At 45.9% G+C, this 9,699-nt stretch overlaps 2 pseudogenes across 1 annotated transcript; both read left to right on the top strand.

The window, feature by feature from the left end:
• The first annotated feature begins 2,043 nt into the window (after positions 1–2,043).
• Positions 2,044–6,944, top strand: LOC147463581 (disease resistance protein L6-like; annotated as a pseudogene). The gene is made up of 5 exons (XR_015185211.1): positions 2,044–2,918; positions 3,021–4,146; positions 4,216–4,500; positions 6,173–6,274; positions 6,552–6,944. The product of XR_015185211.1 is annotated as a disease resistance protein L6-like (transcript).
• Positions 4,599–5,963, top strand: LOC147463582 (uncharacterized; annotated as a pseudogene).
• Positions 6,945–9,699: the final 2,755 nt, after the last annotated feature.

The raw sequence follows: 9,699 nt of genomic DNA, 5'->3' as shown, positions 1-9,699 counted from the left end.
GATCTTACAATGTATGCTGGTTAGCACAATATTTCGGGTTTAGATTTATGAGTATGCTAGATAGCATGCCTAGTGATCCTACAGAGTATGCTACTTAGCACAATATTCAGGGTTTAGCATTAATGGTTTGCTAGTTAGCATGCCTAGTGATCTTACGGAGTATGCTGGTTAGCACAATATTCAAGGGTTTAGCAGTACATGAGTATGCTAGTTAGCATGCCTAGTGATCTTACAGAGTATGATGGTTAGCATAATATTCAGGGATTAGCATTATGAGTATGCTAGTTAGCATACCTAGTGATCCTACAGAGTATGCTGACTAGCATAATATGTATGCTACTTTATGTTGTACTTAATATGGAAACTAGCATGCTCAGAATGTTGTTGGAGGTAATGAGTATGCTACCTCCTATTTGTAGTATGCTAGCTAGAAAGATGGTCAAGATGGTTAGCACAACATATGCTAGTTAGCTTACCTAGAATACTAATCGTCAGGCTCAACTGCATAAGTGGTATGAGTATTAGCACACATGTTACTCCTGTTAGCATTTAGGGTATGCTACACAAAATCCAATCCATGCTAGTTAGCACAATCAAAACACTGTCCATGCTAGTTAGCATACCTCATATGCCAAACTACACACTAATCACCCTTGTTAGCACAACTACGATGATAATAGCATTCATGGTATGTAAAGAGCTCCTACCATGTTTGTTGTGTAAGGAAAATTAGAACTATGTTTTTGCTAACTAGCATACGTATGCTAAGTAGCATTTAAGTCTTTGACACTACCCAGAATGAAGTGTTGAGTAGGGCTTTGGTCCCCTCTTGTATGAGTTGCAAGGCCTCTTAGAGGCAAAAAATCTAAACACCTTGCCAACTCATGAACTGACTCTTTCCCTCCTACCCTAGCTGGCATCGTTTGGGCTATCGATCCAGCTAGAGCTTCTTTACTTGCACACACACGTGCTTTCTCAACGGCGATTATCAATGGCTGTTGCTGTCATAGTACACACTACCGAGTGCCTTGTATATATATTAATAAGGAGGAGGAGGAAGAGGAGAAGAGAGGTGATGCCGCTGGTACTGTTGAGAGGTGTCATGATGCTTCGTCCTCATCCTCTATCTTACTAAATCATATTTAACTGCCCCTCCTCTCTCTCTCTCTCTCTCACACACACACACACACACACACACACACACACACACACACACACCCACCCACATACCCACACCCACACCCACACCCACACGCACCAACAGATGTGCTAGAGCTATGCCAGACACTCATGAGCACGTGCACGTGCACGGACGCTTTCAGATCTGATCTGCAATTTGTTGGTCTCAAGCTTCATGGTGGCTGAGACCGGTAAGCTCTTGTGTAATGGCATCAGGGGTGAGGAAGTAACCGAGGACACAGTTGCAGAACCGACCATATCAACAACAACAGCTACTAACCTAATTTGCAGACCAGCCGTTGCAAACGGCGTCACACTGGAGCATGCGAGGGAAAGTGAAAAAGTTGTTGGTCGTCCAATCAAACTGCACGTCTGCCGCTTGGGTTGAGCTTGGGCGGGCATGCGAGGCTGGCACACTTTTGCGAAAAGGTGGCCGCTGAGGTGGCCAGGGACCCAATGTGACACGTGAGCGCGACATGTGATTGGTGGATTCCAGGAAAAAGCGCATTTGCCTGCCCCCAGCCCTCAACGAATCGTTAAGAGCATGGTCACGCGAGGCTTAGTTCTCACTAAGCTTCGACAGCTACTGACAGCAACGCAGAGCGTCCATCGCCAGCAGGTAGAGAGAGAAAGGGCAAGGCACAGGTAGGAGAGAGAGAGAAAGAGTTGACCGAGAGTACACCGGCATAATTTTGTGACTATGCCTGAATAAGCATAGTTGGCATACCAAGCCGGTGAGAAGCATTGGAAATCTGCCATGTGTCAGAGGCTGTCGGCTGATCTAGGGATAACTAAGCCTCGTGTGACCATAGCCTAAAAGCCAGTTTGTGGCGCACAATATTTCATCCCTTCACTTTGTAGTGTCTGAGCCTCAGTAACCAGCCGCGTCACCTCTCTCCTCCTCTTCCTCCTCCTTATCAGCTAGAGCTCTCTCTCTCTCTCTCTCTCTCTCTCTCTCTCTCTCACACACACACACACACACACTCACACCAACAGATGTGCTAGAGCTATCACAGACACGGGCACGGACGCTTTCAGATCTGATCTGCAATTTCCTGGTCTCAAGCTTCATGGCTGAGACCGGTAAGCTCTGCAATTTCCTGGTCTCAAGCTTCATGGCTGAGGCCGGTAAGCTCTGCAATTTCCTGGTCTCGAGCCTCATGCTCTTGTGTAATGGCAACAGGCCGGGTGAGGAAGTAACCGAGGACACAATTGCCGAACTGACCATATCACTGGCAGCAGCTACTGACCTAATTTGCAGACCAGCCGCTGCACCCATGGGAAACTACGATGTCTTTCTCAATCACCGGGCCCGATGTGAAGAAGAGCTTCGTGGACCACCTCTCTGCATCCTTTGAGGCTGCGGGCATCCACTGCTTTGTCGACTACAAGAGTATCCATAGTGGGGAACCTAATTGGGTTGCCATAGAGCATGCAATTCAGCACTGCAATGTACACATCGCAATATTCTCTCCGGACTATGCCGCCTCTTCCTGGTGCTTGAAGGAGCTTGTCAATATTCTTGAGTGTCCCTCCAGCCAACTCTTCTTGCCCGTCTTCTTCAATGTTCGCCCCTGTGATCTTCGTTATATCGACTCTGCATCTTCCAAGAGCTGCTACTCTTCAGCTTTTCGTAAACTTGCCAGGCGACACGGCTCCCAGGAAATCCAAAATTGGATAAATGCTCTGGAAAAAGCATCCGAGGTCCATGGCTTGACACTTCAGGATACTGCTCAAGGGTAAGCGATTCTCTCTCTCTCTCTCTCTCTCTCTCTCTCTCTCTCTCTCTCTCTGCAGGCAATGGGCGAGTATTATTCTGATCTACTAGTTTGATTTGACAGGTTTGAAGCACGCCTCGTAAAGCTCATTTTTCTGAGGTGCTTAATGTATTAAACAGAACTATTTTGAACATAGCCAAGTACCCTGTGGGAGTGAATGAAAAGCTACAGTTGGCGTTGGATCTCATGCAAATCGACAAGGCACAGAAGGGGTTTCACAAATTGGGTATCTATGGCATGGGAGGAGTGGGGAAGACCACCTTGGCCAAATCCATTTACAATGCCATTTACAGGAAATTTGATTGTTCTTGCTTCATAGAGGGCGTGAGCTCAGAAAATAACAAGAGGATTGGGCTTCAAAGTGTGCAAGAGCGTATGCTTGGTGCCCTGCTAAAGAGCAAAGAGACAATTTCTGTTTCCAATACTTCACATGGGACGCAAATTTTGAGAGAACGCCTTTCTAACTTGAAGATCTTGCTAATTCTCGACGATGTTGATGATCGGAAGCAGCTTGAGGCGGTCTTAACACCCTTTGATTCATGCTGCCTCAAGGATGGTAAGCCAGATTGTGATTACAACACGAGATAAACAAATTGTCATCTGGGCAAATGCCCACCAGTACTTCATGGAGGGGCTCGACAAGTCAGACTCGCATCTGCTATTCAACCGGCATGCTTTTCCTCCCCAAGAAGAACCCTCTGGGGATTTGAAGGCATTGGCAGGGAAGGTGGTTCATGCATGCGATGGCCTTCCTCTGGCTTTGGAGACTCTTGGTGCGCACCTTTATCGTAAGGAAAAGGTTATTTGGGAGAAAACAGTGAAGGTCCTCGAAGGCCATCAGCACACCCTCACACCCGCACAGAAGAAAGTGACAGAGATTTTGAAAATCAGCTTCGATGGGTTGGGCAGTGAAGAGAGGTTAATGTTCCTTGATATCGCGTGCTTCATGCTTGGAGAGCATGAGGATCGAGCTAAGAGACTATGGTGTGAATCGGATGCAGCAGTGCTCTACCTTGATACCCTTATACTTAAGTTCCTGGTCAAGATTGATGAAGAAAGAAACCTTACTATGCACGACCTTCTTCGGGATATGGGGCGAGAAATAGTGGAACATAGCCACAAGAACATATGGAAACGTAGCCATTTGTGGAATGAGGATGATGTGCGTCTTGTTCTGCAACATGAAAAGGTAAAATTGGTGTCAAGCTGTGTGTGTTTCCATGTGACATGTTAGTACTGATATTGCTAAGTGCTGTAGGGAACAAGTTTGGTGCGTGGGGTAAAGCTTTTGACTTTGGAGGAAGGGGAGGAATGGGGTGTAAAGTCTTTTGCTGGCATGGATTTTCTACGATTTCTAGTGCTATCTGGGAATGGCCACATCACAGGGAATTTCTGCTTGTTTCCCAAGGAGCTCAGATGGTTTCAGTGGCACTGGTGTCCCCTTGAGTTTCTTCCTTCTAAGCTTACACTCAGTAAGGTTGTTGTCTTGGACTTGAGCAAGAGTCAGATATCGAGCCTTTGTCAAGGTGGTCACAGGTTTGAGGTAATAGCAAAGCACGTGCCTTTCTCGTACCCATTTGCTGAGAGGTTTCTTGTGGGAATATTTTTGAATGATAGCATTGCTGCACGTATAATATATATAGCAGAAAGCTTATTTTGTTTGCAATTGGTTGCTTTGCAGAATTAATACTCACTGATTGCAAATTTACTCGCGAAGAACTTCCTGATTTCGGTGTCTCTTGCAAAAACTTAGAGAAGTTGGATCTGTCTAATTGTGGACACCTCAAGAGTGTACCAGAGTCCATCGGCAGCCTCACGAGCCTCACGAGCCTTGACCTCGGTGGGTGCGGGGGGCTGACGGCGCTTCCGGAGTCGATCGGCAGCCTCACGAGCCTCACCGGCCTCGACCTCGGTGGGTGCGGGGGGCTGACGGCGCTTCCGGAGTCGATCGGCAGCCTCACGAGGCTCGACCTCGATTGGTGCGGGGGCCTGACAGCGCTTCCGGAGTCAATCGGCAGCCTCACGAGCCTCCCCCTCCGTGCGTGCAGAGGGCTGACGGCGCTTCCGGAGTCGATCGGCAGCCTCACGAGCCTCACCGGCCTCGACCTCGGTGGGTGTGGGGGGCTGACGGTGCTTCCGGAGTCGATCGGCAGCCTCATGAGCCTCACCGGCCTTGACCTCGGTGGGTGCAGGGGGCTGACGGCGCTTCCGGAGTCGATCGGCAGCCTCACGAGCCTCACCGGCCTCGACCTCGGTGGGTGCGGGGGGCTGACGGCGCTTCCGGAGTCCATCGGCAGCCTCACGAGCCTCACGAGGCATGGGTGCGGGGGGCTGACGGCGCTTCCGGAGTCGATCGGCAGCCTCACGAGCCTCGACCTCGATTGGTGCGGGGGCCTGACAGCGCTTCCGGAGTCGATCGGCAGCCTCACGAGCCTCAACGGCCTCCACCTCGCTTGGTGCGAGGGGCTGACGGCCTTCCGGAGTTGATCAGGAGCCTCACGGGCCTCGACCTCCGTGGGTGCGGGGGGCTGATGGCGCTTCCGGAGTCGATCGGCAGCCTCACGAGCCTCACGGGCCTCGACCTTGGTTGGTGCGGGGGGCTGACGGCGCTTCCGGAGTCGATCGGCAGCCTCACGAGCCTCACCAGCCTCGACCTCGGTTGGTGCGGGAGGCCGACGGCGCTTCTGGAGTCGATCGGCAGCCTCACGAGCCTCACCAGCCTCGACCTCCGTTGGTGCGGGGGGCTGACGGTGCTTCCGGAGTCGATCGGCAGCCTCATGAGCGTCACGACCTTCCACCTCCCCTGGTAGCTGAGGTTCACGGCGCTCCGATCTCATCAGGATCGAATCCGTGCATAGAAAGTCTTTAACCGCTAGCCCATGGCCTCAGTAGTGCAAAAGATCTTGAGGGAATCTATTGAGATTCTACCAAATAAACAAAGATGAGCCAAAATAAATGCTTGATACAATTTTTTTCCATTTGTTTTAAAGGGAATAGAAAGAGATACTCTTTGTGTCTAGAGAAAAAAAGGTGAATCTTTTGCTTTTGCTTCATTCGTAGAAAATCAAAAGAGAGACGAGAGAAAAAAAAGACGAGGATTGTCCCTCAAATCATTTTTTCGTTTGTTTTTTAGGGAATCTAGCATGATCCTCAAAGCTTTCTTTGAGTTGAAGGGTTTTGATTATAAGAAGATTGAAGGGCAATGCATCGTGCAGGCGACAGATGGATCACAGAGAGGAACACGCAGGAATCGCTCATTTCTCAGTGGCAAGGCAGGAGAGAGGACAGTTGTATCTCTGTGGCGGTATTCATCATACGTGAGTAGAATCGCGGAGCGTCTCTCTCTCTCTCTCTCTCTCTCTCTCTCTCTCTCTCTCTTTCTCTCTCTCTGCATGCAGGATCTGCGTTGGTGTGTTGTGTGCTCTTGTGCTTCGCCTGCTTGGTATCCTGGTCATGTGGTGCACGTAGGATTCAGTTGAGCCTACGGTCGTGCTGGAAGGGTCTGCATGGGCAAGTTCTGTTGGCATCGTCCGGCTGGTCTCTGTCATGAGCTTCGACCTCGTTGTTAATCGACCCAGTAGCTGTGTTAAGCAGGGATGGCATGAGAGGGAGGACGATGGTCACGATGGAGACAGTGAGCCTGCGCGGCAGATGGCGCACACAGCAGAGAGAAGGCAAGGGGTCGTTATGATGGACTACGCGAAGGGGGTGCAGAGGATGGTGCAGTGTAGCAATCATGCGTGCGAAGACGGACGCCGTTCGTGGTGATGGACAGGGGATGCCGTTCATGGCGATGGATAGAGGATGGCGCAACAAGATTGCAGACCGGGGCGAGGTGGGACGAGAGCTTGGGAGCGGGAGAGATGCGAAGCGTGTGGATCGCCTCCAGTTTTAAAAGTTAAGATGTTCAGGAATCTTGCTGAGAAATTAATTAATGTATAGGCGAATAATAGACCCAATGTAATTGAAACTATCATTATCGCCTAATGGCTCTATTTTCACTCTTCATTACACAGAATCTTTAGCATCTCCAATTAGCATCTCCAATCAACCCACGAATTAAGACCATTGCTAATGGGTATGATTTGACCTCACCACATAGGAGAGCAAGGGCTTAAGCTTAACCACTAGGCTATACGCCTCTGCTGCCCTGTGGTTTCCCCTTAAGCATTAAAAACAAGTGACAAATCACAAGGCCTGCCAATAGATGAAACGAATTAAAAACACAAAAGGGAAACACAAAATCTACAAGGATGGAAGTCACATTGACAACAGCAAGGATTACCTCTAACTGCGAGCAATGCCTTTTTTATGGCTGAAGAAGAGGCTTTATTCAACTTTCCTTTAGGGCTAAGTTTTTTGTTGTGCGGGGAGGAATCAGAGGACCGATTGAGGTTTTGAAACAAAGGTGAAAAATCAGCAACAATATTGCACTTCGTAATCTCAAGCTCTCTATGCAACAAAGGTGCTTCAACTTGCTCAGTGCATCATCAAAACTAGCATCTACAAACATATGCTCATGTCAATGCTCGAGATTACATGCTCAAGGTAATCACAGGTCAAGTAATTGCTTGTTAACAATGTGCTCACCATTCATGGGAGTACCCATTGTATTAGGTATATAAAACTAGAATAGCAAGCAACTATGAGCAAGAAGACCTTAGGCTCGAGGAATAGCATATGTATTTTGTGCTAGAGATAATTGTTTATATAGGAGCTGTGAGAGAAGTAGTGGAAAGCAGATATAGTGACGTCTCTTTGTATGATGAGAGCCAATGCCCCACGTTCAGCATAGAAACCAAGGCAGAGTGATTGCAATAAAATGATGCAATATCTTCTCATAAATGATCATTACAAGTTTATAAATTAAAATGCACGTTTTTTGAGGGTGACTTTATAATTTGGCTTGGTAGCATAAGTGTATTTATTTTTCTTTTTTTAAAAGAGTAAATTGAACACCTCACAATAAATCAAAATAAAATGGCATAAATTATTGTTTAAAAATATCTACTAGGATGATGCATTTAGCATGAGCAACATGTTTTTTTCAAAAGATTTTAATTTGATCAAAAGTTTAAAAAAAATCTAAATTTAGACTTATTATTTAAAATATTGAAACGTCTTGACTCCATAAAAAACTTAGTGCAAATAAAAATCCTAATCCTTTTAATAAGGATAGAATACGTTTCTAGAAAATATTTATAATATTAAAAATTAAGTTAGTGCACAATAATATTTTCTTGATTTTGATAAATATTTAATGGAAAACGATGACGACTAAAGGACTATTTTGCAAAGAGATTTTACGCTATGACGAAAAAAATTAGCAATAAAACGAAACTTAAAAAAATTATTAAACAAATTTATCCGTGAATACAATTAAATTCCGCCTTGACATTTGTCTTTCCCTCTACTATAAGCTCAGATCAGAACATCCAACAACATATCGGACGTGAATCCATAGTTGGATAATCATCATCACAACTTATCCAATAGAAAAGTATACCATTCATTTTAATGCTCAGTCTGTTTTTATTTCATCTCTGTTCATCTAGAGATGGATATCTAGAGATGAATAGCAAATGAGTAGACATCACAACAAATCCCCGATAAACAAAGAGCAAAGACTATTGCTTTGCTTTATTTCATCTCTGTTCATCTAGAGATGAATATCTAGAGATGAATAGCAAATGAGTAGACATCACAACAAATCCCCGATAAACAAAGAGCAAAGACTATTGCTTTGCTTTATTTCATCTCTGTTCATCTAGAGATGAATATCTAGAGATGAATAGCAAATGAGTAGACATCACAGCAAATCCCCGATAAACAAAGAGCAAAGACTATTGCTTTGCTTTATTTCATCTCTGTTCATCTAGAGATGAATATCTAGAGATGAATAGCAAATGAGTAGACATCACAGCAAATCCCCGATAAACAAAGAGCAAAGACTATTGCTTTGCTTGTAGAGGCATAATAGAAATACTCAAGGACAGAAAGAACCTGACACATACTACATACAAAACACTAACCATAATCACAAGACAACAGGAGATGGAAACAAGGGTGCTAATTCTCACATTACCAAGGAAAGACTGAATAATATAAAAAACATAACCAATCTAAAGTATCAAGGATGCTATCACAAAAGTCTAAAAAGCAAAGTATACTCTACAAAGATCTGCCTTGCGAACCTGAGCAGGTGAGAGTAGCAAAACATTCTAGAAGTACTCAAAGTCTTTTCCTCACTCAACTTACAGAGAAAATAGTGAACGTCAACTAGTGCATACAAGAAGCAGCCTTGAGCTTCTTCAGCAAGCCTTGAGCTTCTTCAGCAGCCACAAACCAGAATTAAACAAGGTGTTAGAAGCCAAAAAGCAATACTCCCCCCTACCTTACCCCTACCCCTACCCCCCCCTTTCTCCTTTTCCTTTTTTTCCCCCACGCTTCCCTTTTCCTCCCCCTCCCCCCCCCCCCCCCCCCCGCGGCCAGCCCCTCCCCCCCAAAAAAACTAATTAATGGCTTTCTGAAAAACTCGTTTTGGGCACCTGCTACCTTTTTATGCCGATACAATCTTTTTCCATTTGTTTTAAAGGCAATTTAAAAAGATACTCTTTGTGTCGAGGAGAAAAAGGTGAACCTTTTGCTTCTGCTTCATCAAAAGAGATACTCTTTTTGTCTAGAGGAAAACGGTGATATCTTTTAGCTTTTGCTTCATTTGTTTTAAAGGGAATCAAAAGAG

Source organism: Adiantum capillus-veneris, chromosome 2, assembly GCF_014529385.1.
Source record: "Adiantum capillus-veneris isolate H3 chromosome 2, ASM1452938v2, whole genome shotgun sequence".
Lineage (NCBI taxonomy): Eukaryota > Viridiplantae > Streptophyta > Polypodiopsida > Polypodiales > Pteridaceae > Adiantum > Adiantum capillus-veneris.
Note: the sequence above shows the minus strand (reverse complement) of the source record. Positions and strands in the feature narration are given on the sequence as shown.